The 25,779-nt window shown below is 43.7% G+C and overlaps 1 protein-coding gene and 1 pseudogene across 6 annotated transcripts in view; one reads left to right on the plus strand and one right to left on the minus strand.

Moving 5' to 3' along the window:
• ZBTB20 (zinc finger and BTB domain containing 20) overlaps positions 1–25,779 on the plus strand; it is a 1,365,016-nt gene that overhangs the window by 1,269,222 nt on the left and 70,015 nt on the right. The gene's annotated exons all lie outside the window — the stretch shown is intronic.
• On the minus strand, positions 15,938–16,964 carry LOC141127756 (large ribosomal subunit protein eL20 pseudogene; annotated as a pseudogene).

Here is a 25,779-nt window from a genome sequence, read left to right on the forward strand (position 1 = left end):
CTGTGTGTCAGGATAGGGATGACTCCTCTGGACTGTGTGTCAGGACAGGGATGACTCCTCTGACTGTGTGTCAGGACAGGGATTACTCCTCTGGTGTGGGTGTCAGGACAGGGGTGACTCCTCTGGTCTGGGTTTCAGGACAGGATGACTTCTCTGGTCTGGGTGTCAGCATGGGAATGACTGGTCTCAGGACTCAGGTTTAGATCAGCCTTTCTCAACTTTTTCTACACAGAGGAACCCTTGAAATAATTTACCGGTTTCCGGGAACCCCTGCTAAAAATGACTATGTCTTCAAGCCATGATGCATTCGTGTGATGGTCTGTGGCAAGAATGCTCCTTATGTTTTTGGTCATTGGGAAGAATTCCCCCCTTACAGATATCTAAAAAAAAATCAATGGCCTCAGTGGTAACTTATCTGAGAGTCAGAAATTGCTCATTGCTCAAGGAACCCCTAGCAACCTCTGGAGGAACCCTGGTTAAACTCTTGTGTAGATGAAGCCTGGGGATAGCACAGCAAACATACCCCCGGATGGGGGTTCTGCTCCGCTCCCCCTCCCACCTCCCTCACCGTGTCCCAGCTGAGTGGGGCACTTATCCTCGGCACAGCGTGGCCTCCTCCTCTGCCCTCGGCTCCCCTTCCCCTCCTCACACCACAGGCGATCCCTGGGCCCTGCCAGAGCCCACAGGCCACATCCAGTGAGTGCTATGACACTATGCAGACTGCACAGCATCCCCAGCCTGACCGTGATGGAAAATAATAAAGAGGACTAGACAACCGGATTGACAGAGGCCAGCGGCCAAACGCCAGCCCCGGCCATTCAGACGGCGAGACAGCGAGGACAGCATGGCTCGAGCTTCCTGGAAGGTCCAATCAGCGGGATGTTGGCTGCCAACCATGTGCAATGAGGGCAGACCCGAATGCTAAGTTTGGTGGAGAGGCAGGGCTAACCCGGTAGCCTTAGCTTTTCTATTTTCGGCAGCCATTATCAGCACTTTTTTCTATCAGCAAAACGCAGATAACCCTATGTTCGGAAGGCCGATATATCAGTGCATCCCTAACCATAACCCATCAAGCCATGGACTCCAGTAGACCTCTGAAAGTATGCAGAGGTATCTAGTACCAAGCCATCAATAGCAGATCCTTTAAGTCCTATAAGTTGCGAGGTGGGGCCTCCATGGATTGGTGTTTTTCCAGCACATCCCACAGATGCTTAATTGGAGTGACATCTGGAGAATTTGGAGGCCCAGTCAACACCTCAAACTCACTGTTGTGTTACTCAAACCATTCTTGAATTCATCAGAGCAGGCCACCTTCTTCCATTCCTCCGTGGTCCAGTTCTGATGCTTACGTGCCCATTGTAGGTGCTTTAGGCTCAGCATGGCCACCCTGACTGATCTGCGGCTACTCAGCCCCATACACAACAGACTCCAATACTGTGTGTTCTGACACCTTTCTATGGGAGCCAGCATTCACTTTTTCAGCAATATGAGCTCCAGTAGCTCTTCTATTGTATCGGACTACACAGGCCAGCCTTCTCTCCCTACGTGCACCAGTAATCCTTGGGACGACTGTTGCCAGTTCACTGGTCTTCCTTCCATGGACTACCTTTGGTCGGTCCTGACCACTGCAGACCGAAAACATCCCACAAGAGCTACAGTTTTGGAGTTGCTCTGACCCAGTGGTCTCACCATTACAATTTGGCTCTTGTCTAAGTTGCTTAAATCCTTATGCGTGTCGATTTTTTCTGCTTTCAACACATCAACTTCAGGGACACCATGTTAACTCCCTACCTAATATATCCCACTCATTTTGTCCCTATCCTGGGTAAATCTATATAGTTGATCCTTGAAATTTGTGGGGGTTACGTTCCTAGAGCACCCGCGAATTGTGAAAAAACACAAATTTTGGATGTGGTAAAAAAAAAAATGCCTATTAAATGCCTCAGGTGGCGCCTCTTCTTCAAGCACTTCAGGAGGAGTCGTATCTTTTGACGGGTCTTCTTCGATCTGGTTCTTCTGATTGCTGCCTCCTTCTTCTTTATGTAGTGTACGGTACTTTTGTTGATGACTTAACGGTGCGCTACTGCGGCACAACTTTTTAATTCCCAGAGCAAATCCAGTATTTCAACCTTCTCCTGGAGTGTCTTAAACTTCTTCTGGCGCTTAGGTTCATTGACAGAAGCCTGAGAAGGTGCAGGGCGTTTGGGTGGCATCTTAGGGCTTTAAGAAGATCAAAACGAAAAACACGAGAACACTTAGCGATGCAGGAATGCTGGGGAAAAAATCCACAAACGCCTGAGGCCGCGAACTCTGAACCACAACCGGGGTCGACTGTATTTCCATATGATAGTCCTAAAATCAGCATATTAATTTACAATTTGCTAGGTTCCAAATATGATATAACTCTGATGTATGTTTCTCTTCTGTGTCTTATTAGCCTTCTGGACCTTGTAATATAGGCATGTTTGGTGTGTGGTACCTTCTAATACATTTGTGTATTTGTATCTTTTTTTGGAAAGGTAACCCCCATTACCATCAGAGTTATAGAATAAGAATCTAAGTTGAGAGATTGAAATGTGTGAAAGCTCTTTTGTAGGTCAAAAACCTGAGGCCTACAGATGTGTATTACTGAGCTGCATACCAGACAATTTACGACAGGGCCATTTACGACAAGGCCTCATTAGAAACCCTTTACAGATCTTGATTAAAAAAAAGGCTCATTAAAGCTAAAGTTGTATTTTATTTGACTTCTCGGGTTCCTCCCTCACTTCCAGTTCCTACCTTATACTGGACCCAGTGATGTCATGACTAGGAGGCCTCGATGTTTCTCTAGGCAGTGCGGGCAGATTAGGGCTAGTGGGAGGGGGCCAGCAGCACCCTGCCTAAGTACTCCTCTCAAGTGCCCTCAGTGTTGATACAAGCACTGGGTTGGCTCTCAGGAGAAGTCAGGGCTGCTGTTAGAAATCATGAGGCCTTAGGTGACAGTGACTGTGAGCCAAGCCTAACAGCCCTCTTTAGCCGCATGAACAAACCACTCATTCTTGCAACCAGAATACCCGTGAGAATGAGCTCTTAATTTTTTGTTTTTATTATTCTTGACTATTTTTTTTTTACTTTTTTTTAAAAGCCCCATGGGGGGGGGGGGGTGAAATATCAGGGTTTCTAAACAGACACCCAAAGTCTCACTTTTGAGACAGAGAAAGAGGCTGAGGACACAATTCCTCAATCCTTTCTCTGCACTGCTAGCTGCAGACTGAATGAACAGAAAGCACCCTATACAGAGGCTCCCCGTTCATTCATAAACGGAAGCATTTGTAAACACATATAGTGCCACAGGGGGGTTGGTTCCAGTAACTGCACCCACTTCTGCTGCTCTGCCCCCCCCCCCCCACCCTGTTGAACTTATGAGGCCTGGGTCTAGTACTGGAGAGCAGGTGCAACTCCCATATCAACGGCCCTGGGAGAAGTTATGCAAATGTTAGAATGTATTGATGGGTGGATACCACTTTAGAGGAGTGGATATTCCTGGGCAGATATCATTTGCTTGCAGAGCACCATACATGTGATGCTGAGCCCCCCATGATTGAAAGAACTGAGATCAAATAAATAAAGGGGGGGGGGGGGCTAGGGATAGTCAGGTTGGCTAGCAAAATGCTAGAGGACTCTGGATGTTCCCAAGCCAGGAAATGAGGCGGGCTCTAATGCATGATGTGAGAAGCTCACAGTGTGCAGTGAAATCAGCGTTGGCAATCTGGGTACAGGAGAGGAGCCTATACAATTGTCTGAAGGTCAGGCTGGAGTTCGGCTTTAAGTTGTGTGTTCCACGTCCCTCATGCTGAAACTGAAGTTTTCATTAAGGGCTCGTTCCCACTTGCTTTGGTCGTTTTGTATTGCTGTCTAGAGGGCATTTGACAGGCGGTGAGGAGGCATTGTATCGCCTCTTCACCGGCCCACTTTAACCCCTTAAACCTCAAACTAGTGCGACGCAACCAGATACATTGCATACAGTTGCGGGGTGGTTGCAGAGAGGCCATATTCACATGAATGAGTCATGCTCGGTGGGCTGTACACCCACCGACAAGGGGTATAATTCCTGTTGCGTCCGCAAAGCACCCCAGCATGTGTAAAACCCCCCGCCACTGCCCCTGCAACATTGTTTTTTTTTCCTATTCTATTCTTTTGTTTTGTATTCTATTATTTTCTGTTCTATTCAAATCTATTCTATTCGAATTTCGGAAGACGATTATATTCTTTCTATTTTATTTTATTCTATTCTATTTTTCTAATCTATTATTTTCTTTTCTAATCTATTCCCTTCAAATTCAAATTTATTCCATTTGAAATTCTAATTTCGGAAGACGGTTATACGCTTTCTATTTTATTCTATTCTATTCTACTGTTTTTTTTCTATTCTTTTCTACTATTTTATGCTATTCCTTTGTTTTCTATTCTATTTTATTCTATTCTTGTTTTCAAATGATGAAAATATTGATGTGGCCTCTACAACAGTAGTAATAATAGAAGATTTTTTTATATAAAAATTTGTACCATCATCCCTATTGGAGACCATTATCTTGGTGATACTCATGGATTGTTACCATGCTTTTAGTCTGTCCTTGGTTATTTGCTTTGTACTAAATATGTATTAATAAACTTTTTATATAATTTTCTATACAATTGTTCATATTTATTTTGAGTTAACTTGTACCGCTATAGTCCAATCGCCCTTGTCCTTCAAGGTAGCTTAGGGTGGGGAGTAAGCTCCCGCTTTATATATCTCTTGTTTTCAAATTAGATTTTGAATCTGACTCTTAATTAAACTTTGTTTTCGAAGCTTGATTTGAATTTTGGGCGAATGTTTTTGCGTTATTTCAGATTTGTTTAACTACTTGCTACCCAGGCCAATTCTGACACTTCGCTCCTACATGTAAAAATCATAATTTTTTTTTGCTAGAAAATTACTCAGACATTATATATTTTTATATATATATATATTTATATATATATATATATATATAAAATGTGTGTGGTTTTTAGCAGACACCCTAGAGAATAAAATGGTGGTCATTGCAACTTTTTATCTCGCATGGTATTTTGCAGTAATTTTTCAAATGCGATTTTGTTTGGGGAAAAAAACTTTTTTCATGCATTAAAAAAAAAACTGTAAAGTTAGCCCAACTTTTTGGCATAATGTGAAAGATGATGTTACGCCGAGTAAAAAGATACCTAACATGTCACACTTTGAAATTGCACACACTCGTGGAATTGCGCCAAACTTCGGTACTTGACCACTTCCCGCCCGCCGGCCGCCATATGGCGTCCTTGACTTTGTGTGGGTATCTGAATGATGGGTGCAGCTACAGGCATCATTCAGATATCGGCTTTTTCAGCTGGCTATTCCCTACACCATAAGAATGATCATAGCGGCTCTTCCACCGCTTGATCGTTCTTACGAGCGGCGAGAGGGGACATCCCCCCCCCCCTCCCTCCGGTGCTTCTACCGACTCACCGCTTCCATCGGTGAGTTGGAGAATGGATCCGCCAGCCCCAGATCCGATGTTATGATGTCACGCCCGGCCTCTGAATTCAATCAAATGGCGCTGCCTCGGCTGGGAATCCGAGATCTTTTTTTTTTTTTATTTCAGGCTTCCCAGCCTAGAGGAGGGATGTGGGGTCTTCTAGACCGCACATCTCAATGTAAAGAGGACCGATTATGCCACATTCCTATTACAAGGGATGTTTACATTCCTTGTAAAAGGAATAAAAGTGATTAAAAATGTTTTTTTTTTCTTTAAAAAGTGTCAAACTAAAAAAAAAAAAAGTAAAATTAACAATAAAAAAATCAATTTAAAGCGCCCCTGTCCCCGTGTGCTCGCACGCAGAAGTTAACGCATACGTAAGTCCCTGCGCAAATACTGTGCGAGTTAAAAAGTTGCAACGGCCGCCATTGTATTTTCTAGGGTCTTTGCTAAAAAAACATATATAATGTTTGGGGGGGTTCTATGTAATTTTCTAGCAAAAAAAAAAAATATGATTTTTTACATGTAGGAGAGGAATGTCAGAATTGGCCTGGGTGGCAAGTGGTTAAAAATCCCCATAGGCGACGCTTTAAAAGTGTTTACAGGTTACATGTTTAGAGTTACAGAGGAAATCCAGTGGTAGAATTTTTGCTCTCACTTTAACGTTTGCAGCGATACCTCACATGTGTGGTTTGACCGTCGTTTACGTACCTGGGCACGACCTACGTATGCGTTCGCTTCTGAGCGCGTGGGGACGGGGGCGCTTTAAATATGTATTTTTTTATTGTTTATTTTACTTTTATTTTGACACTTTCTTTTTTACTATTTTTTTTTTTTATCACTTTTTTTCCTATTACAAGGAATATAAACATCCCATGTATAAGCATGACAGGTCCTCTTTACAGTGAGATCTGGGGTCAATAAGTCCCCACATCTCTCCTCTAGGCTGGGAAGCCTGAAATAAAAAAAAGAAAAGAAATGATCCTGGCTTCCCAGGCGGCTGGGTTTTTTCAAATGCAGAGGCCGGGCGTGATGTTATGACTTTCGAAAGATCATAGAGACGTCCAGGGGCCACCTGGCCCACCGGAGTCTTCATGGTCAACTTCCACGATGGACTGATTCCTTCTCCCTCCGATCGCACGGGCGAACCGGGAGAGGCACCGGAGGGTGGCAGGGGGGGTGTGGGTGTGGGGGTTGGGACGTCCCCTCTTCCCGCTGGTAAGAGCGATCAAGCGACTGAACAGCCGCTATGATTGTTCTTTTGGTGCAGGGAATCACAGGCTGTAAAAGAAGATATCTGAATGAGGTCTGCTTCACCCATCATTCAGATATTACCGCTCAAAGTCGACAATGTCTTATGACGTCGTTGGGCGAGAGGTGGTTACGTTTGTTACTATTGTAATTTGGTAATTTGGATACATTCAAAACTTCCGAACAATGAAAAATTCATCCAAATTTTCGGTAAAGAACGAAACGGACCACACAATGTCTATTTACCACCCCTCAACCTCTAGTATGAACAAGAGCCCCCTTAGGACTTCAACAAAGCTGGTTGAAGCTTGCCAAAAGCTTACTATCCTACAAACGGAAGCTCATTTGAACGACTCAGTGAAGTAACCCAAAGCAGCAGTCCTGAGCGAGCGATCGCCTGGGAAGCCATAGGATTGAATAGCGCTGTAACTTCAACATCCTCTTCTTCTTCTTCTTCTTCGGCGGAAGCCCGTTAATACACCTGATCAGAGCAAAACAACAAACCGCCGGCTGGTTAAAAAAAATGCGATCAAACGGTTCTTCAACACTTTACAAGCCTCTAAATGAGGTACGTGCGGCAGAGCGCTGCAATATGCGGACCTTTTAATTGTATTGAAAGGTACAAACGATCATCAGAAGCTCATATTAAAAGGAGGAATCATTAGAGGAGCTCTCTGCTCCGCGCAAGGAGGAGGAAAAAAAAAATGCACAGGCAGTCTCGGTCTATAACATCGATCGGTAACCAACAAAGGATTCATCTGCTGATGAGACACTAATCGATGGCAGCAGTCTGCGAAAGCGCACGCTGAGATGTGAGAAAAGGAATCAATCGTCGAGCATTCACTGGGGGAATCGTGGTCTGTCTGGACGGCTGAGCCAGGCAAAGGTCAACAACCGGGAACAGGCTCTCAGCTGACCCGAGCCATCCTCATCGCTGCAGGCCCCAAATCACACAGGATTATCTGTGACTGCAGGATGCTGCTCCTTCCTCTCTATCTGCTCTTATCTAAGTGAACCTGTCATTAAGCAGCACCGTGGCCTAGGGTTGCCGTGGACTGGTGTATGTGTCAGTGACAAGAATGAACATCAGGAGAACCGACTAGGGATGGACGTGTCCTTTTATAAACCATGCAGCTGCATAAGGGCCCCCAGGACTTAGGGACCCTTTTATATTAGATCTACCTATCCTCTTTATTCTATCTATCATATCTACAGTGACTTGAAAAGGTATTCATACCCATTGAGATTTTCCAAATTTTGTCATGTTACAGCCAAAAATGTAAATGCAATTTATTGGGATTTTATGTGATAGACCAACACAGTGACATGGAACGAAAATGATAAATGATTTTCAAAAATTTTAACAAATAAATATCTGAAAAGTGCTGTGTGCATTTGTATTCAGCCCCCTTTACTCTGATACCCCTAACTAAAATCTACTATAACCAACTGCCTTCAGAAGTCACCTAATTAGTAAATAGAGTCCACCTGTGTGTAATTTAATCTCAGTATACATACAGCTGTTCCGTGAAGCCCTCAGAGGTTTGTTCGAGAACCTTAGCGAACAAACGGCATCATGAAGGCCAAGGAACACACCAGACAGGTCAGGGATAAAGTTGTGGAGAAGTTTAAAGCAGGGTTAGGTTCTAAAAAAAATATCCCAAGCTTTGAACATCTCACGGAGCACTGTTCAATCCATCATCAGAAAATGGAAAGAGTATGGCACAACTGCAAACCTACCAAGACATGGCCATCCACCTAAACTGACCGGCCGGGCAAGGAGAGCATTCATCAGAGAAGCAGCCAAGAGGCCCATGGTAACTCTGGAGGAGCTGCAGAGATCCACAGCTCAGGTGGGAGAATCTGTCCACAGGACAACTATTAGTCGTGCCCTCCACAAATCTGGCATTTTTGGAAGAGTGGCAAGAAGAAAGCCATAAGACGTTCCCTTTACAGCTTGCAAGAAGCCATGTGGAAGAAGGTGCTCTGGTCAGATGAGACCAAAATTGACATGGCCTAAAAGAAAAACACTATGTGTTGTGGAAAAATAACACTGTACATCACCCTGAACACACCATCCCCACCGTGAAACTTGGTGGTGGCAGCAGCATGTATTGAGGATGCTTTTCTTCAGCAGGGAGAGGGAAGCTGGTCAGAGTTGATGGGAAGGTGGATGGAGCCAAATACAGGGCAATCTTAGAAGAAAACCTGTGTAGGGTTTGCAAAAGACGTGAGACTGGGGCGGAGGTTCACCTTCCAGCAGGACAACAACCCTAAACATACAGCCAGAGCTACAATGGAATGATTTAGATCAGGGGTCTCCAAACTTCCTAAACAAAGGGCCAGTTTACTGCTTCTCAGACTTTAGGGGGGCCAGACCACGGCCAGTGAGAATAGAAAATTCCCCAGCATCAATGGGAGTCCACAGTGTCTCAGGCTTGGTTGACTGTAGGTGGAGGAATAATGCTCCATTATTGGTATTAGTGGCAGGAACAGTGCCCCACCATTGATGTCAGTAGGAGGAGTTGTGCCCTATTTTTGGTGTCAGTGGAAAGAATAGTAACCCAATTGTTGGTGTCAGTGGGGGAAATAAAGCGTAACTGTTGGTGTCGGGAAAGGAATGGTGCTCCATCATTGGTATCAATAGAAGGAATAATGCCTCAAGGGCCGGGCAAAGGCAAGCAAAGGGCCACATCCGGCCCTCGGGCCATAGTTTGGAGACAACTGGTTTAGATCAAAGCATATTCATGTGCTAGAATGGCCAAGTCAAGCCCAGACCTAAATCCAATTGGGAATCTGTGGCAAGACTTTAAAAAATTCTGACGGGGGGGGCTGAATACAAATGTACGGCACACTTTTCACAGATTTATTTGTAAAAATTTTTGAAAACCATTTATCATTTTTCTTCCACTTCACAATGATGTGCCACTTTGTGTTGGTCTATCACATAAAATCCCAATAAAATACATTTACGTTTTTGGTTGTAACATGACAAAATGTGGAACATTTCAAGGGGTGTGAATACTTTTTCAAGGCACTGTATCTACAGTGAATAATAAGTGTCTAAACTTCAGCAGAAATTGAACGAGGGACCCAATTATTGTCCTTGCACTGTGGCCCTTTGATGAATATGTTTGCCACAACATTTGACTCTGTACACTCATCTTGGAACAGTGACTCAAAATTTTTTTTTAAAGGATAACTTCACCTTTTTAAAAATAATAAATGCACATCTTTTTGTTGGGAGCCTGGAAAGCATTGCACCTACAGCGGAACGTGGGTACAATGCAAGGATCTTGCAGACTCTGTGTGTACGCTGTTTGGCCGTTGTCATTTAGAGGGGGGGATGTCTAGCTCAGTGGTAGATGCATTTTCCAGTGAGTTCACAGCAAACAGGAACTTCGGGTTTAGCTTGTGGTAGCCCACTTTTATTGAACATAACAAAATTGAAATTCATGCACTCAATAATTGCCCACACAAGGGGTTCTTCTCCAGCAGAAATAAAATGAAAATTGCCAAGGCTCACTCAGCCTTGGTCACAGTACCATGTTGCACAGGCCCACTCCTGGCCTCTAAGAAAGGGGTTCTCCTGATCATCCAGGCTTTCACACTCCTCCGGGATTCACACTCCCCTCTGGTCCCCAGGACTTTCTCTTCCAGTTGTCTCAGCTATGGTCTCCCAGTCCACTGACCTGGAACCTCAGAGTGCTATCTCAAGATATTGCCTGGGTTCCTAAAAAGGAGCCCCCCCCCCCCCCTCAAGTTGCATCAAATCGGACCAAAGTAGTGCATGAACTACTTTGAAGTTACTGCAACTTGCTGCAAGTACATATATATGAATGGGTATCATTGGAAAATATGGGGAATGACTTGTCATGCAACTTTGGACATCAAAGTCGAATGACAAGTTGCACAAGTGTGAATGGAACCTAAAAATATCTCTAAAATTACAGAAACTTTTTTTTTTTAAAAAAAAAAGCTTACAGAAATTATATATAAAGCAAAGATATAAGAAAAACTCCAGACATTTTTTTTTTTGCTTTCCCATAGAGCAGGGATGTGTCACAGTCAGGGGTCAGGCTTGGAGACCAGTAGCTATAGCAATAGACAGACCCCCACCGACCAACTATAGATAAGTACACAAGAAGGTCACCTCTGGCAGATGACACCTGAGGTGCCGTTTCTAAACACTAACTGATGTTCACCAAAGCTTCTGATGGTGGAGGTAGGTTTTGTTGTGTGTTAGTACCAGGTCATGGTCTTCAGGATCGCCCCACCAGGAGGTGAGCAAGGGGGGTCCAGTAGCAGATATAGCAGGTAGGGATCAAGCAGAAGTTTATTCAGTAAACAAGCCAAAGGTCAGTAACAAGTGGTTGCAGGGTGGGATCAAGCGGAAGCGTAGTCAAAGAACAAGCCAAAGGTCAGCATCGAGTGGTAATGGAGATGAAGACAACTGCAGGTGCACAAAGCAGCAAGATTTTGACACAATATTCTGGCAAACAGGAAGTGCAGACACATGGCTTAAATCAGGAAGTTCGTGGGAGAAGCAAAGAGTTCAAGGTTCATCAGAAACAAGAGACAAGGCAATATTGTTCTAAGAAGTCAGACAGGGTGCTGTTCAGCATCCCAGGTGGCTCAGCAAGAAGAGCTACTGCCAGACACAGCAGAAGTTGTGGGTTCAGATCCCGGTTCTGACAGGGTGACTAGAATCTATATTATATTTTTATTGTCTATGTGCCCAATGGGGTGATATACTTTGATTTCCTGTTATTGTGATACATAAATGCCAGTTGTCTTGGATTTGCCAGGTAAGTCCTACATCTTGGCTTTCTGTCCAGTTGATGCTATGTTCCCAAGATGACAGCATTAACCTTATTCGAGTAACTGTAAATGCATAGTAAATCAAAAAGGTATTAATTGCAGGGATTGGGCCCATGAGTTAGGGCGGTCTTTGCATATTTAGGGGTGGAGTCTGGATGAGACCAACCCAGAACATATTTAGAGGCAGGGTTTGGGCAGGACCAGCTTAAAAAGTAGGTATAATTTGGGCACACCCACCTGGAAAGTGGGCAGATTAAACGTGGACCATGGGTAGGGTTTACAGTATCCTGGCATTCAGGGCCATAATGTTGGTAAGTATAGGGTGTCAGAGGGACAGAACACAGCAACAAAAACACCAAGGAAAGCATAGGACCTCTGTCTGTGTTTTATGGTTGTCTGTTTTGGTGACAGCCATGCCCCTAATTTATGGTCTTGGTGTCACAGGGACAGGAAGTGAGGGGCAATCTTCCCACTGGGTTCACCAACATCAACATAGTGTCAAGGACTTCCACTCTGCAAAAAACTGAAGAAAAAAATAAAAAAATTCAGTTGCAGTTGAACTTTAAAGGTAGTCGGTGGACTTGCTTGCTTGATTGGCCGTTTAACACTGTGTGGCGTCCATGTTTTCTGCTGGTGAGCATTCTGCAGTACTCTAATGGTTAACCGTCTTTTGGTCCGTGTTTATACTGGCTGCATATAAAGGGCTTTGATAATATTTAAGAGGAAAAATATGCAAGGTTTATAAATAGTATTTATTTATTTTGATTCAAACCAACATGAAACATATGAACATAATTTTGTGTCTGCGGAGAGCGCGCCAGTGGCCAGCTTGTGTTAAATCAGAAGATGCCCAAGAGCTCTGATTGTCAGGTGTTATGTATTGCCACCTTGATAACCTGTCTGTCTCAAGGCTGGTGTCTAGATAAAGCAATGTACACGTCCTCCATGTTCCCCTTCTCTGTCATAGAAGGGTTTGTACCATACTTGCTTTACTATAAGGTATATCCAAAAGTCTTTGGACACCTGACCAGCACACCTATACTTTATGGGCAAAAGTATGTGGATCCTCCAGACCAGATGCAAAATCAGGAATGTATTGTAATGAAACTTCGGCAATACACATCAGGCCTGGTGGGGAGGCAAGCCAACCGTGAACACTCACAGACTATAACAGCAGTGTGATTGAAGATGTTAATCTCAGGCAAGCCGACAACGTCTATCTCAAGGAGCAGAGATCGGCCTGGCTGGTCTGTACCCAAATGGGGAGGTCTCCAGGGAGGATGGCGTGTCCCTGCACTTTCCCTACTCCTCCGAAATCTTTCCTTACTGCTAAGCACTGTCCTTGACAGACAGGTATCCTGTCCCTATGCTACCACTCGCAAAATGTGTGCCAAACCCAGGAGCCAGGGTTGTAAATAGACTCTTCCTTACACAAGATGGCCACTAAAGTCACATGGGGTGCCAGCATCCAATCGGATGATGCCCTTCTGTGATCGACGAAACCATAGAGGAACTAGGTTCCTCTCGACTTCCTCCTTCACCTGCATTGTCGCTGTGGATGAGCACCACCTACAGTGGAGAAAATAGACTGCACCTGCCTACAGACATTTTGTACTGCCAACTTTGTGGTAACAGTTTACTGAAGGCTCTTTTCTGCTCTGGCATGACTGTGCCCCTGTGTGCAAGCCAGCTCCATAAAGACATGGTTTGATGGGTTTGGTGTGGAAGAACGTGAAAGTCTTGACCTTAACCCTACTTGAACACCTTTGGGATGAATTGGAATGCTGTTTTTGAGCCAGGTCTTCTCAAACAACATCATTACTGGTCTTTACCTTCCAAAATCTTGTACCGTCTTCCAAAAGAAAAAAAGGGAGGTTGTTAAAGCCGTCAAAGGGGGAACCAACTCCATGTTATTGGCCATGTTTTTGGAATACAATACAGGCGGGGCTACGCACATACGCCACTTCTGGTTTAGCAAGACTCCAAGCAGTGGAGCGCACGCTGACCCGGAGCGCTCGTCCTTTTAAACTAACGAATTAATATTTTCTATGCTGAGGAATCTTTTGTTTTTAAACTGAATTTTTTTAATAAAATCATTTTCGGATTTACACTATGGGAACCCATCTTTCTTCCATATGAGGATATACGATCGGGTCATAGAACAAGGAAACTACTATAATCTGATCCAGAGCCTAACAGCTCATCTGAAATTGTTCCTAGAGGGTCTGGAGGCTCTGACTTTCCCCAGGACGTGCTGGAAGGGTGAACGACCGGCTCGGCAGACTCCACACACTCACCACTTGCGATCTACCCACTGCAGGGGTGCCAGGATTTGGTCAGTAGTGATCTGAAGGGGGAGCACAACAGCCACTCTATCACCTGGAGCACAGCAGTCACTTTATTACCTGGCACAAGGATTGGAAGCAAGAGTTTATACATGTCACTTGCATACTGCACAACATTGGAAATATTGTATCATTAACTTTTAACTTGAACTGCTTGCCTATACATTAATCATATATTTTTTTTGGACATTGCACAATGTTCGTTGAAGCACCAAGTACACTTATGCCGTGTACACACGGGCGGACTTTTCGACCGGACTGGTCCGACCGTGTGTGGCCGTGTGTGGGCTTCATCGGAACTTCAGCTGACTTTTTCGGTCAAAAATCTGACGGACTGTAGATTTGGAACATGTTTCAAATTTGTCCGACGGACTCGAGTCTGGTCGAAAAATCCGCTCGTCTGTATGCTAGTCCGACAGACGAAAACCACACGCTAGGGCAGCTATTGGCTACTGGCTATCAACTTCCTTATTTTAGTCCGGTCATAAGTCATCACGTACAAATCCGTCGGACTTTGGTGTGATCGTGTGTAGGCAAGTTCGTTCATTCAAAAGTCCGTCGGAAGTCCGTCAAAAGTCCGCCGTAAAGTCCGTCGGACCAGTCCAGTCGAAAAGTGCGCCCGTGTGTACGCGGCATAACACTAATTTGAATGTGGGTTTATGTTGGTTATTCCACATATAGTGGATGGTAAAGCATTAAGACACCAGCACTATTTTCTGGTTGGCTGCCAATTGCAACCTGAGTATAACTACATCTGAGTAGACTCTGCGTTATGAGTAGATACTCCAAGCATATATATGTCTATAATAGATGGTGGTAACCTATTGGTAGTATATGTAGTGGGTAGCCTACAAATGCATTTTTGTCTTTGCACATAGGTTATAATAAATGTTATCACTTTTACCAAGCAGAGTTTTTCAGATACCCTTACAGCCAATCTGTGGTTTGTCATTAGAGTGCACTCTCACTTGTGGAGGGGAACTCAGTAGATCATTCTGTACCATACAGGCAGCGCCACCCACCCCCCATTTATTTAAAATCTGACATCATTGGAGCTCCATTTTTTTGGAGTTCCTTAAGGGGAGGCTGCCGCCTAGCCTATACCTAAGTGCGGAAATACCAATATATATCCATGTTTTTGGAATACGATGCCCATAGAGTTTATATAGAGATGTGGTGGTCAGTTGTCCAACAATTGAGCAGATGAAGGTTGACCTCCTATGGAAAAGCTTGCTGCCTGGTGGCTAGCGATTCCTGTTCAGCCTACAGCCACTCGCTGTGGGCATTATGAGGTGGGTGGGACATAACAGTTTTCAAAAGCAGAAATGAGACCCTTACACAGTAGATGGGTGCAGGGCCATAAAAACCAGAACTAAAAACACATTGGGGTTTATTTACTAAAACTGGAGGGTACAAAATCCTATGTAGCTCTGCATAGAAACCTATTCGTTTCCAGGTTTTCCTGTCAATGCTTAATTGAACAAGCTGAAGTTAGAAGCTGATTGGCTACCATGCACAGCTGCACCAGATTTTGCACTCTCTAGTTTTAGTAAATCAACCTCAAGGCTTCTTTGGATAACCATTCTTCGAGGGTGTAACGTTTTTAATGTAACTCTAATCAGAATACAATTAAACAAAAAAAAATGATTATGTATTCTCCAATTATGTGCTCTTTCAGTTCCTTTTACGATTGTGAGCAGTAGTAGTAATTTTTACAGCTTTGTTCTACTTAGCTGGGAGTATGCTTTTGACTGTTGGGAGGGTTTACATTTTGTTCAATGGTTACTATGTTGTTCATTGCTCATTCATGCAGGACATTGTGGTAGGTAGGCATTCTTACAGGCTATAAGACCAGAATAATATAGAACTTTTTTTTCTTCTAAAACAAATCTGTGTAAATCCTAAATCACTAAAATCTCATATAAGCTCTAAGAGGGTAATGCCATTTCAATGGTAATCTCTACCTTTTAAAACCTGTTTTTTTTTTCCCCATAAATAATTTTATTTGATCAGAGTTTTTGACTTGCTTAAAAAAACTGGTCTCTTGGTGGTGAAGTGGGGCTTCACAGAATCCTGTGTGGCAGAGGGAACTTGATCTTTGAGTTGTGGAACTGCTTGATCGCAGGTCTGCGACACTTATTGTCAGGAATCAACACAACGCACCAGCTGTAGTCAGGGTTTCTCAACCAGAGTTCAATGGAACCCTAGGGTTCCTCCAGAGGTTGCTAGGGCTTCCTTGAGCACTGACCATCACACTAATGTTTTATGAGGTAGATTTAGTCATTTTCAGTAGGGGTTCCCTAGGTGAGTGCAGTAATACAAAGCACCATGTGGTGTTTGCAGTTGGGTAGGGCCTTTCCTTTTAAGTTCAATGGGTTATGGTTACATATGTGTTAACATGCATGGGTTTCTCAACCAGGGTTCCATGGAACTCTTGGGTTCCTCCAGAGGTTGCTAGAGGTTCCTTGAGCAATCAGCAATTTCTGCCTCTCAGATAGGTTCCCACTGACAACATTGATCTTTTCCTCTATCTATAAGGAATTGAAGAATTACCCCCTTATACTGTAGATCGAGGAAAAAGATCAATGACCACAAGTGTAAGGAGCATTCTTCCCACTGACCATCACACTAATGTATCATGAGTTGTAGTTATAGTAATTTTTAGTAGGGGTTCCCTGAGGCCCTAAAGTTATTCCAAGGGTTCCTCTGTGTTGAAAAGTTTGAGAAAGGCTGCTCTATACTCTCTGTACATATTGTGTGTTCCACCATGGGAGTTATAACTTAGCCAGATGCCAAAATTCCTCTTTTTCTGTGGAGATTTCTCAAAAACTTGTCAGCAGTACACAATCTCTCCAGATGTCTTCTTCATCATTTTCAGTTGAGGGACAAAGTACCAGAAATGAGACTTTGCAACAACGTGGTTGGGTGTGAAAATTTGCATACGTTGAAGAGGTGGAACAAGTCCCTTAGCAGTAGGCAGACTACGTCTGATGTCTTTGTAGTTCCTTAAAGTGCTGGACGCCTTCATGCTTGCCTCGATCCCCGCCACTGAGCGAAACAAAACTGCTGTTTTTATTTAAATTAATCCCTGCAATGAAGGTTCTTGGTCAGGCACTTCCTAAGACAACGCTCTGTCCCTGTCTCTTATATGTTCTCCTGCATTGTTGGCCTATCACAAGGGTTCTAAAGGAGACCGTTTCAAAGCACATTACACTGGTATGGTCTTCTGTTGTCACCATCAGGAAACCCATTCTGAGAAATGCCATGTGGCCATCACTTGAGTGCATGTAGACTGCAAAGAGACTGCAGGGGGTGTAACAAAATAATTTATTTAACTACTTCCGGATGACTGGCGGTACATTTACTGCGGGCGAGCGGCACAGGCAGGCTGGATCGTGTACATGTACGTGATCCAGCTTGTAACCGGTTAGGGGCGCGCAGCTCGCCGCTCTGGTGGCTGCTGTGTCGTTTATACAGCAAAAAAATTAAAAACCCATTGATGATCAAATACCCTCAACAGAAAGCTCTATTTGTGTGAAAAAAATGATATAAATTTCATTTGCATACAGTGTTGCATGACTGAGCAATTACCAGTTAAAATAGCACAGTGCTGAATAGCAAAAAATGGCCTGGTCACGAAGGGGGTATTCAAGTGGTTAAAAGCATGGCAGTTGTTTACATAGTTCCTTAGCAAGCTAAATGCCATGGTTTACATCTACTTTAAAGGTCAACTTCTCCTACAATCAATATTTTGTGTTGGGTGTTAAGGTGAGTTAAATCATCTGCTACCTGAGAAGCTGCTAGCTGCATTTTATTCATCTTTCCAGCAACCACCCAATATGGAAATTAGCTTTTGTATGGAGATGGCCTTTAATTTTGTGTTTAACCTGCAGTTCTCCCTTAATAACTCCCAACGGGCAGAGGATGCTGCTGAGTTCATGCGGGATGCAGAACCTTGAGATGCACATGTTAAATTTTTGCGGTGAGGTTTACCACCCATTCTGGGAATTTTTGCGCTTGGTTGCTTCCTGTACTTTTTGGATTAAACACCACATTTGCCAAGAAAAAAGGTTTTGTATATATTGACACAAAGCCCTGGGATGGCTCAGACAACTTCTGTGTACTCAGTGACTGCCATATCCACGATGAGACCTGAGATGGCATCTTTGTTAAAGCGGAGTCCGAATGAAAAAATGACATTTTTATAAGATAATTCCCACCGCTCCCACAGATCTTCAGTCCAAAAGGTAAGTCACAGAAGAAAAGAAAAAAGGGTGGAAGTCAACTACAGAAAGGACGTCTTCCCATCATGTGTTTTTGGGGATACCTAAGCTTGTCTATGGGTAACCCAACTATTGACTGCACCTCTGCAAAGTTTTGTGTTGACTAGGAGGTACTATGGATAGTTCCTGGTGTCCACCCTGTGCTCTTGGGGATACCTCAGCTTGTTTTTGGGTAACCCAAGTTGTGTTTTTGGTTTAAGGGCTTGGCTCTGCTCCCTGCCTACTATTGACTGCACCTCAGCAAAGCTTTGTGTTGACCAGGAGGTACTATGGATAGTTCCTGGTGTCCATCCCGTGTGCTTGGGGATACCTCAGCTCGTTTGTGGGTAACCCAAGTTATGCTCTGGGTTTAAAAGCTTGGCTCTACTCCCTGTCTTCTATTGACTGCACCTCATCAAAGCTTTGTGTTGACTAGGAGATACTATGAATAGTTCTTGGTTTTTTTGATGATGCAACATAAGATATTCATAATTTTTTAACCCAGATCTGGCTGCAGCACAAATATCTGTTTGTGTAAAGACTCATGTGAAAAAAAAAACAGGGCGAAATATCTCTCTTGTCTGAGACTACTTTAGGAGATCCTGTTGTTTTCCCCTTCTGGGCAAAAAAACAGGTCCTCTTTTAAGAAGAACACCCACAAAGCCAGCATTACCTTCCTCATATTTTATCACAGCTCCTTTCCTCTGTTGAGTCCAAACACTGTGTAAGCTTTAGCTTATACTTTTGCCCCTCCTCCTCATGTGACAAGCGTTCATGCTTGGTAATTGGCTGCTCAGGTATGAGCACTGCACCCTGGGAGGAGGTCCTGTACTCCTCAATACCAGAAATGTCCTGAATGGGTAAAATGATAGGTTTTCTTTATGCCCACCCAGATTACACTGCTTCATAGCAATTAAGGAATGTCCTTGTATCAGATAGCAGCTGTGGTACCAGCAGCTTTGAAATGCAATTTTATTAAAGATGATAAAAGCTGTCCCTGCAAAGAACACCCCTTCTGTGAAACAGAAGGCCAATCCAAAGAGAAACCGTTCAATGCATTCTCTTTAGGATCTGGTGAGCAGCAAACTTTTAGCAAGCTTTTGCCAAGCTTTTGGGAAGCTTCAAGCAGCTTTCTCTAAGCCTTTACAGTGCCCTTCAGCTCTTGCTTGGAAATGTTATACATACACTATATTGTCAAAAGTATTGTGACGCCTGCCTTTACAGGCACATAAACTTTAATGGCATCCCAGTCTTAGTCCGTAGGGTTCAATATTGAGTTGGCCCACCCTTTGGATCTATAACAGCTTCAACTCTTCTGGGAAGGCTGTACACAAGGTTTATGAGTGTGCGCATTTGTTAGGTCAGGCACTGATGTGGTGTTCTAACGGGTTTAAGGTCAGGACTCTGTGCAGGCCAGTCAAGTTCCTCCACCCCAGACTCGCTCATCTATGTCTTTATGGACCTTGCTTTATGCACTGGTCTAAATCATTTGGTGGAGAGGGGGGAATATGGTATGGGGTTGTTTTTTGGCCCCTTAGTTCCAGTGAAGGGAACTCTTAAGGCAGCAGCATATCAAAACATTTAGGACAATTTCATGCTCCCAACTTTGTGGGAACAGTTTGGGGATGGCCCCTTCCTGTTCCAACATGACTGTGCACCAGTGCACAAAGCCAGATCTATAAAGACATGGATGAGCGAGTTTGGGGTGGAGGAACTTACTGGTCTGCACAGAGTCCAGACCTCAGCCCGATATAACACCTTTGGGATGAATTAGAGTGGAGAATGCGAGCCAGGCCTTCTCGTCCAACATTAGTGCCTGACCTCACAAATGCGCTTCTGGAAGAATAGTAAAACATTCCCATAGACACACTCCTAAACCCTGTGGGCATCCTTCCCAGAAGAGTTGAAGCTGTTATAGCTGCAAAGGGTGGACCAACTCAATACTAAACCCTGTGGATGAAGACTGGGATGCCATTAAAATCCATGTGCATGTAAAGGCAGGTGTCCCAGTACTTCTGGTAATATAGTGTAGATCCTAATGAGAGTGCTAATTGTTACTTTAAGGAAGCTGCTAGTAGGCTTTAGCAAGCTTTAAACAAGCTTCAAGTAGGGCTGAAGCCTTCTAGCAGCTTGTTTACAGCGACCATCAGCACTCCCATTAAGATATGTGTACAGCATAATGTTTCCAAATTGGAGTTTGAAGCGGTACTTCCGTAGGGGGTGCTGAATGTAGTTGTCCGTCTGTCATCCTGCCCAGCCAGGTACACGCTCCTGACTCGCTTAGAGACATGAAAGCAGTCCTTGCACTTGTTTTTTTATGTTTTATTGAGGGGGATTAAACACTGGATAGGGATGGGGAATTTATGAGATGCCCAGGTAATCAAAAGTCAATGTTAGGACCAACTATATACACCTCGGTATAGACAATCTCCTCTTCTCCTGCACTTCCTTGCTTGCAGATTATCACTCCTCACTCCTCCAGCACATCACTTGCTGCATTTCCTGGACCAGCTAGCACTGTAGGCCTGACACTGGCTCAGACAGACCTAAAGCAGATGCCCTTTGCACGCAGGGACCGCGGGTCCCTATGGTGTAGCAAAATAGAAAGTTCCAGTGCCAGCTGTCCCTGTGGCTACTGCTCCCAATACCACCTCTTCAGGCACTGCCAACCCTCCTAGCTGCAGCTGCCCCTTTCCAGTGCTCGTGCCGCCACCATCCTCCAGACTGGCTCTGCAACTATCCCAGACTGTTGCATCTCAGTCCTCTCAGGCATGTCTCCCAGTCCTCCCGACGGTGTGAACACTCACCAGCCCTCTTGATTGCCTCTGTGGAACTCCTCGAGACTTTGCCCGGCAGTGTTCTTCCACTGTCCTCTCCTGCTCCTCCTTTTCTCCCTTGGCCAGGACACCTCTGTGGGTTGTAAGACGTCCCATCCGCACCTGAGCCCAGGCCCAAGGTCACCCCTCCCCAGGAGTGGGGAGCTCCCTCAAAGGCCCCAACAGCCTAACACTCCATCTCCATCTTCCACTCGATCAACTCCTCCCCAACTGGGCTGACCCTTGGTATTAAGGGAAGCCTGCCCCCTGCCAATCCAGATTGGGGATTGGTCAGGGCTCCTCAGAATACCCCAGGTGGCTCCACTTCCCTTCTCCACCTCTCCATAAAGCACTATAAGATACTGGAAAGAAGTGGGAGGTCCTAGTGACACCACCTGTGAGTCACCCAGCTCTATTCTAGGTCCCTCCCAACCCAGATCACAAAAACACACCAAGCCTGGAAATGTACCTGTTCTCTAAAGAAAAATGTACTATTCTTCTAGCACACTGGAGGGTGCTACAAGTTGGTACTATAAAAGCTTCAAATGTTTTGTAAAAGCTTGCTGCTGCTCTTATACAAGCTAAAGCCTGTATGAAACAGGCCTTAGAGTTTCCTGTTTCCTGTCCTACCATGACCAGATCTTTTGCCTGTCCTCCGTTCTCCAAAAAAGCATCACGTTGTATAGACAAATCTATAAACAGATGGGCCTATAAATCCGGATGTGGAAAATGTATTGTCTCAGAGATTCTTAAAAAAAAGAAAATGCTATGGGCTGCGGGGGCAACATTTTGTTTCAATTAAACTTGTCTACAAAGTTGTTTTATGTGTTTGCCCGCTATTATTGTTCTTCTGAAATAAGAACCAGTTCCAAGTTCGGCATTATGCGTTTATTACGCTCACAAAGCTGTCCAAACGCCTCGGGCTTTGGTGCTTAAGAGCTGAAAAAAAATCATAGTGCTGCCCCGATCTAAGAGCGCCTTGAAAATCTACGAGTGATATATCGCTGCTGTCATCTGCAGGCTAGCACAGTCACGTGACCTCTACAGCTTCTTCATCCGAACGACCAAAAATACCAACCCGGCTCTTTTTGGGGACTTTTTTTTTTTTTTTCTGAACAGAAATTTCTTCTATCGCCAGATGGTAGGGAATAGTCAGTTTCAAGTCTTCTTTTCCAGCTGTGCTGAGGTTTTCAGCCTACTTGTTCCTTGTTGCTTTTAAAAAGCTTCGGATGTTGAAAATAGAAAAACAGTTTCTGTCCTCAAATATTAATATTTCCACCAAGTTTGCCAAACCCATAACAGCTGAGGTCTGAGCTTACTGGAGTCATTCCCTTTCTAACAGACTAACTCCGCTGTAGAAGTTTTCTTTCGTTTGTATCGCTCCACCTTTTTAACCACGTCGTGACGTGCCGCTGTAGGCCGGCATCATGCAAAAACATTCAGAAAGGTTACATAAGATGTTGGTTTTTGGCGTGTATGTATTTGGAAGTTTGTACTCCATGTAATTAAAGGAACAAACGTGAATTTATTTTCATGGCCTTAACCAGTGACAGCTGGTGCTCAAAATTTTTAAGGGGGGAGCAAACTGAAAAATACTTAGAAACAAACATCAATTGCAGCCACTGTGCCCATCAAATGCAGCCACTGTGCCTATCAAATGCAGCCACTGTACCCATCAAATGCAGCCACTGTACCCATCAAATGCAGCCATTGTGCCCATCAAATGCAGCCACTGTGCCCATCAAATGCAGCCACTGTACCCATAATAAGCAACCACTGTGCCCATCAAATGCAGCCACTGTGCCCACTGCCCACTTTCACTGGAAATTGTGCAGTCATGCAACGCTGTACCCAAATGAAATGTATATCATTTTTTCACACAAATACAGCTTTCTTTTGGTGGTGTTTGATCACTTTTTTATTTTTTTTTGTTATATAAAGAAGAAAAGAATTGAAAATTGTCCATAAAATGCAGCCACTGTGCCCATCATATGCGGCCTCTGTGCCCATGATATGCAGCCTCTTTGCCCATCATAATCAGCCTCTGTGCCCATCATATGCAGCCTCTGTGTCCATCATATGCAGCTTCTGTGCCCATCATATGCAGCCTGTGTCCATCATATGCAGCTTCTGTGCCCATCATATGCAGCCACTGTGACCCCCCCGCTCGCCTGCTTGCCGTCTGACTGGCACTTACCCCATAATGGTGGCGAGTCAGGCAGCGGGTGACAGCAGCGAGCTGTGGGACATGCAGCGGGTCAGGTGACGACTCCTGCCCCCTCCATGGTTCTCTGTCCTACCGTGCATCTCTTCTTCCGTTCCATTAGGCATCCAATAAGAGCGCCTGTGCCTTCAGCCAAGCAGGTGACGGGTATTAGATCCGCGACTCCTGATTGACTGAGAGGCAGTTCAGTGTTAGAAAAGCAAATATTAATTTGCTTTTCTAACACACCTGGGTGGACTGCAAGCGCAATGGTCTTTTTTTCTACTCTCACACTTCTATGCTTCTGTCTTTCCATCAGCGGTGTTAAAGGCAGAGGTGTGAATTCACAGACAGAATTCAGAGAGTAGTGGTTAATGATTCTTACTCTGAATGGTCTAAGGTTATCAGTGGTGTACCCCAAGGTTCAGTGTTGGGACCCTTACTTTTTAATATCTTTATAAATGGGTCTGGGATTAAAAGTAACATTGCTGTCTTTGCAGATGACGCCAAACTATGCAGAGGAATAACGTCCTTACAGGATGTCTCCAATTTACAAGCCGACCTCAATGCACTAATTGGGCGATTATGTGGCCGATGAGGTTTAATGTAAAGTTATGCACTTGGGGGCTGAGAATATGTATGTATCATACATACGAGAGGGAGTACAACTGGGGGAATCCATAGTGGAGAAGGATCTGGGGGTTTTGGTAGATCATAAGCTCAATAATAACATGCAATGCCAAGCTGAGGTCTCCAAAGCGAGCAAAGTCCTTTCTTGTATTAGGAGAGGTATGGACTCCAGAGAGAGAGATATAATTTTCCCCCCTGTACAAATCTTTAGTGAGACCTCATATGGAATATGCAGTTCAGTTTTGTGCTCCAGTTCTCAAAAAGGATAATCGGGGAACTGGAGAAAGTGCAGAGAAGGGCAACCAAACTGATAAGAGGCATGGAGGAGCTCAGCTATGAGGAAAGATTAGAGGAACTGAATTTATTCTTTCTTGAGAAGAGGAGATTAAGGGGAGGATATGATCACCATGTATAAATATATAAGGGGTCCATATAGTGAACTTGGTGTTGAGTTATTCACTTTATGGTCATCACTTTTTACGTCTAGAGGAAAAGAGATTTCATCTCCAAATACGGAAAGGTTTCTTCACAGCAAGAGCTGTGAAAATGTGTAATAGACTCCCTCCAGAGGTGGTTCTGACCAGCTCAGTAGATTGCTGTAAGAAAGTCCTGGATTCTTTCCCAAATGTACATAATATAACTGGGTACCGACATTTATAGGTAAAGTTGATCCAGGGAAAATCCAATCACCTCTCGGGGGATCAGGAAGGAATTTTTTTGCCCTGCTGTAGCAAATTGGATGATGCTTTGCTGGGGGGTTTTTCGCCTTCCTCTGGATCAACTGTGGGTGAAGAATTTTGTATATGGGATTGTATGATATTTTTTATTTTATTTTTAATTTTTTTTGTGGTTGAACTAGATGGACTTGTGTCTTTTTTTCAACCTGACTAATTTTGTGTGAGCCGACCCTCAGTGACATCAGTGGAGGAATGAGGGACATTACTGAGACAATTAAGGCTTGTGTTGCTCTTTGATTCCTATTGTCGGTATGAGTGGAAATAGAGAAGGTATAGAATACGCTAAGTGTGTCAGTAGGGGGAGAGACAGCTGGATTCTGGGATTGCTCTTAAAATAAGTAATTGTGAAATCCAGTCAGGACAGGCACCCCAGAGGAGCAGGGCAATTAGTGACAATGGCATCCCTCCATCATAATGACATAGATTTGGGATTTTGCTAATTAACAGGTAATTAACCGATCGCCATTGATCTCCACATTACAATTCAGCTCGGCGAGAGAAACCTGCACGTTTTTTTTATAAAACAACCAACGTTTTTTTGTGTTTTACCTTCATTTGCATTGTAAACGGATCTGTTGGATTACCTCTTGACAGATGACGTGAAGCATTTAACCACTTGAGCTTCGGGGAGGTTTTACCTCCTTCATGATCAGATCTTTTATTTTTTCTAATCGGCACTGCGTTACTTTCACTGGAAATTGTGCGGTCATGCAACGCTGTACCCAAATGAAATTGATATCATTTTTTCACACAAATACAGCTTTCTTTTGGTGGCATTTCATCACTTTTTTTTTTTTTTTTTTTTTTCTATAAACAAGATAAGACTGAAAATTTTGAAAAATAAATATTTTTTACTTTTTGCTATAAAACATCCAAATGAAATTGATATCATTTTTTCACACAAATACAGCTTTCTTTTGGTGGTGTTTGATCACTTTTTTTTTTTTTTATTATACAAACAAGAAAAGACTGATTATTTTAAAAAATAAATATTTTTTACTTTCTGCTATAAAACATCCAAATGAAATTGATGTCATTATTTCACACAAATACAGCTTTCTTTTGGTGGTGTTTGATCACTTTTTTCTTTTTTTTTTTTTTATTATACAAACAAGAAAAGACTGAATATTTTAAAAAATAAATATTTTTTACTTTCTGCTATAAAACATCCAAATGAAATTGATATCATTATTTC

Source organism: Aquarana catesbeiana, linkage group LG02, assembly GCF_042186555.1.
Source record: "Aquarana catesbeiana isolate 2022-GZ linkage group LG02, ASM4218655v1, whole genome shotgun sequence".
In the NCBI taxonomy this organism is placed as follows: domain Eukaryota; kingdom Metazoa; phylum Chordata; class Amphibia; order Anura; family Ranidae; genus Aquarana; species Aquarana catesbeiana.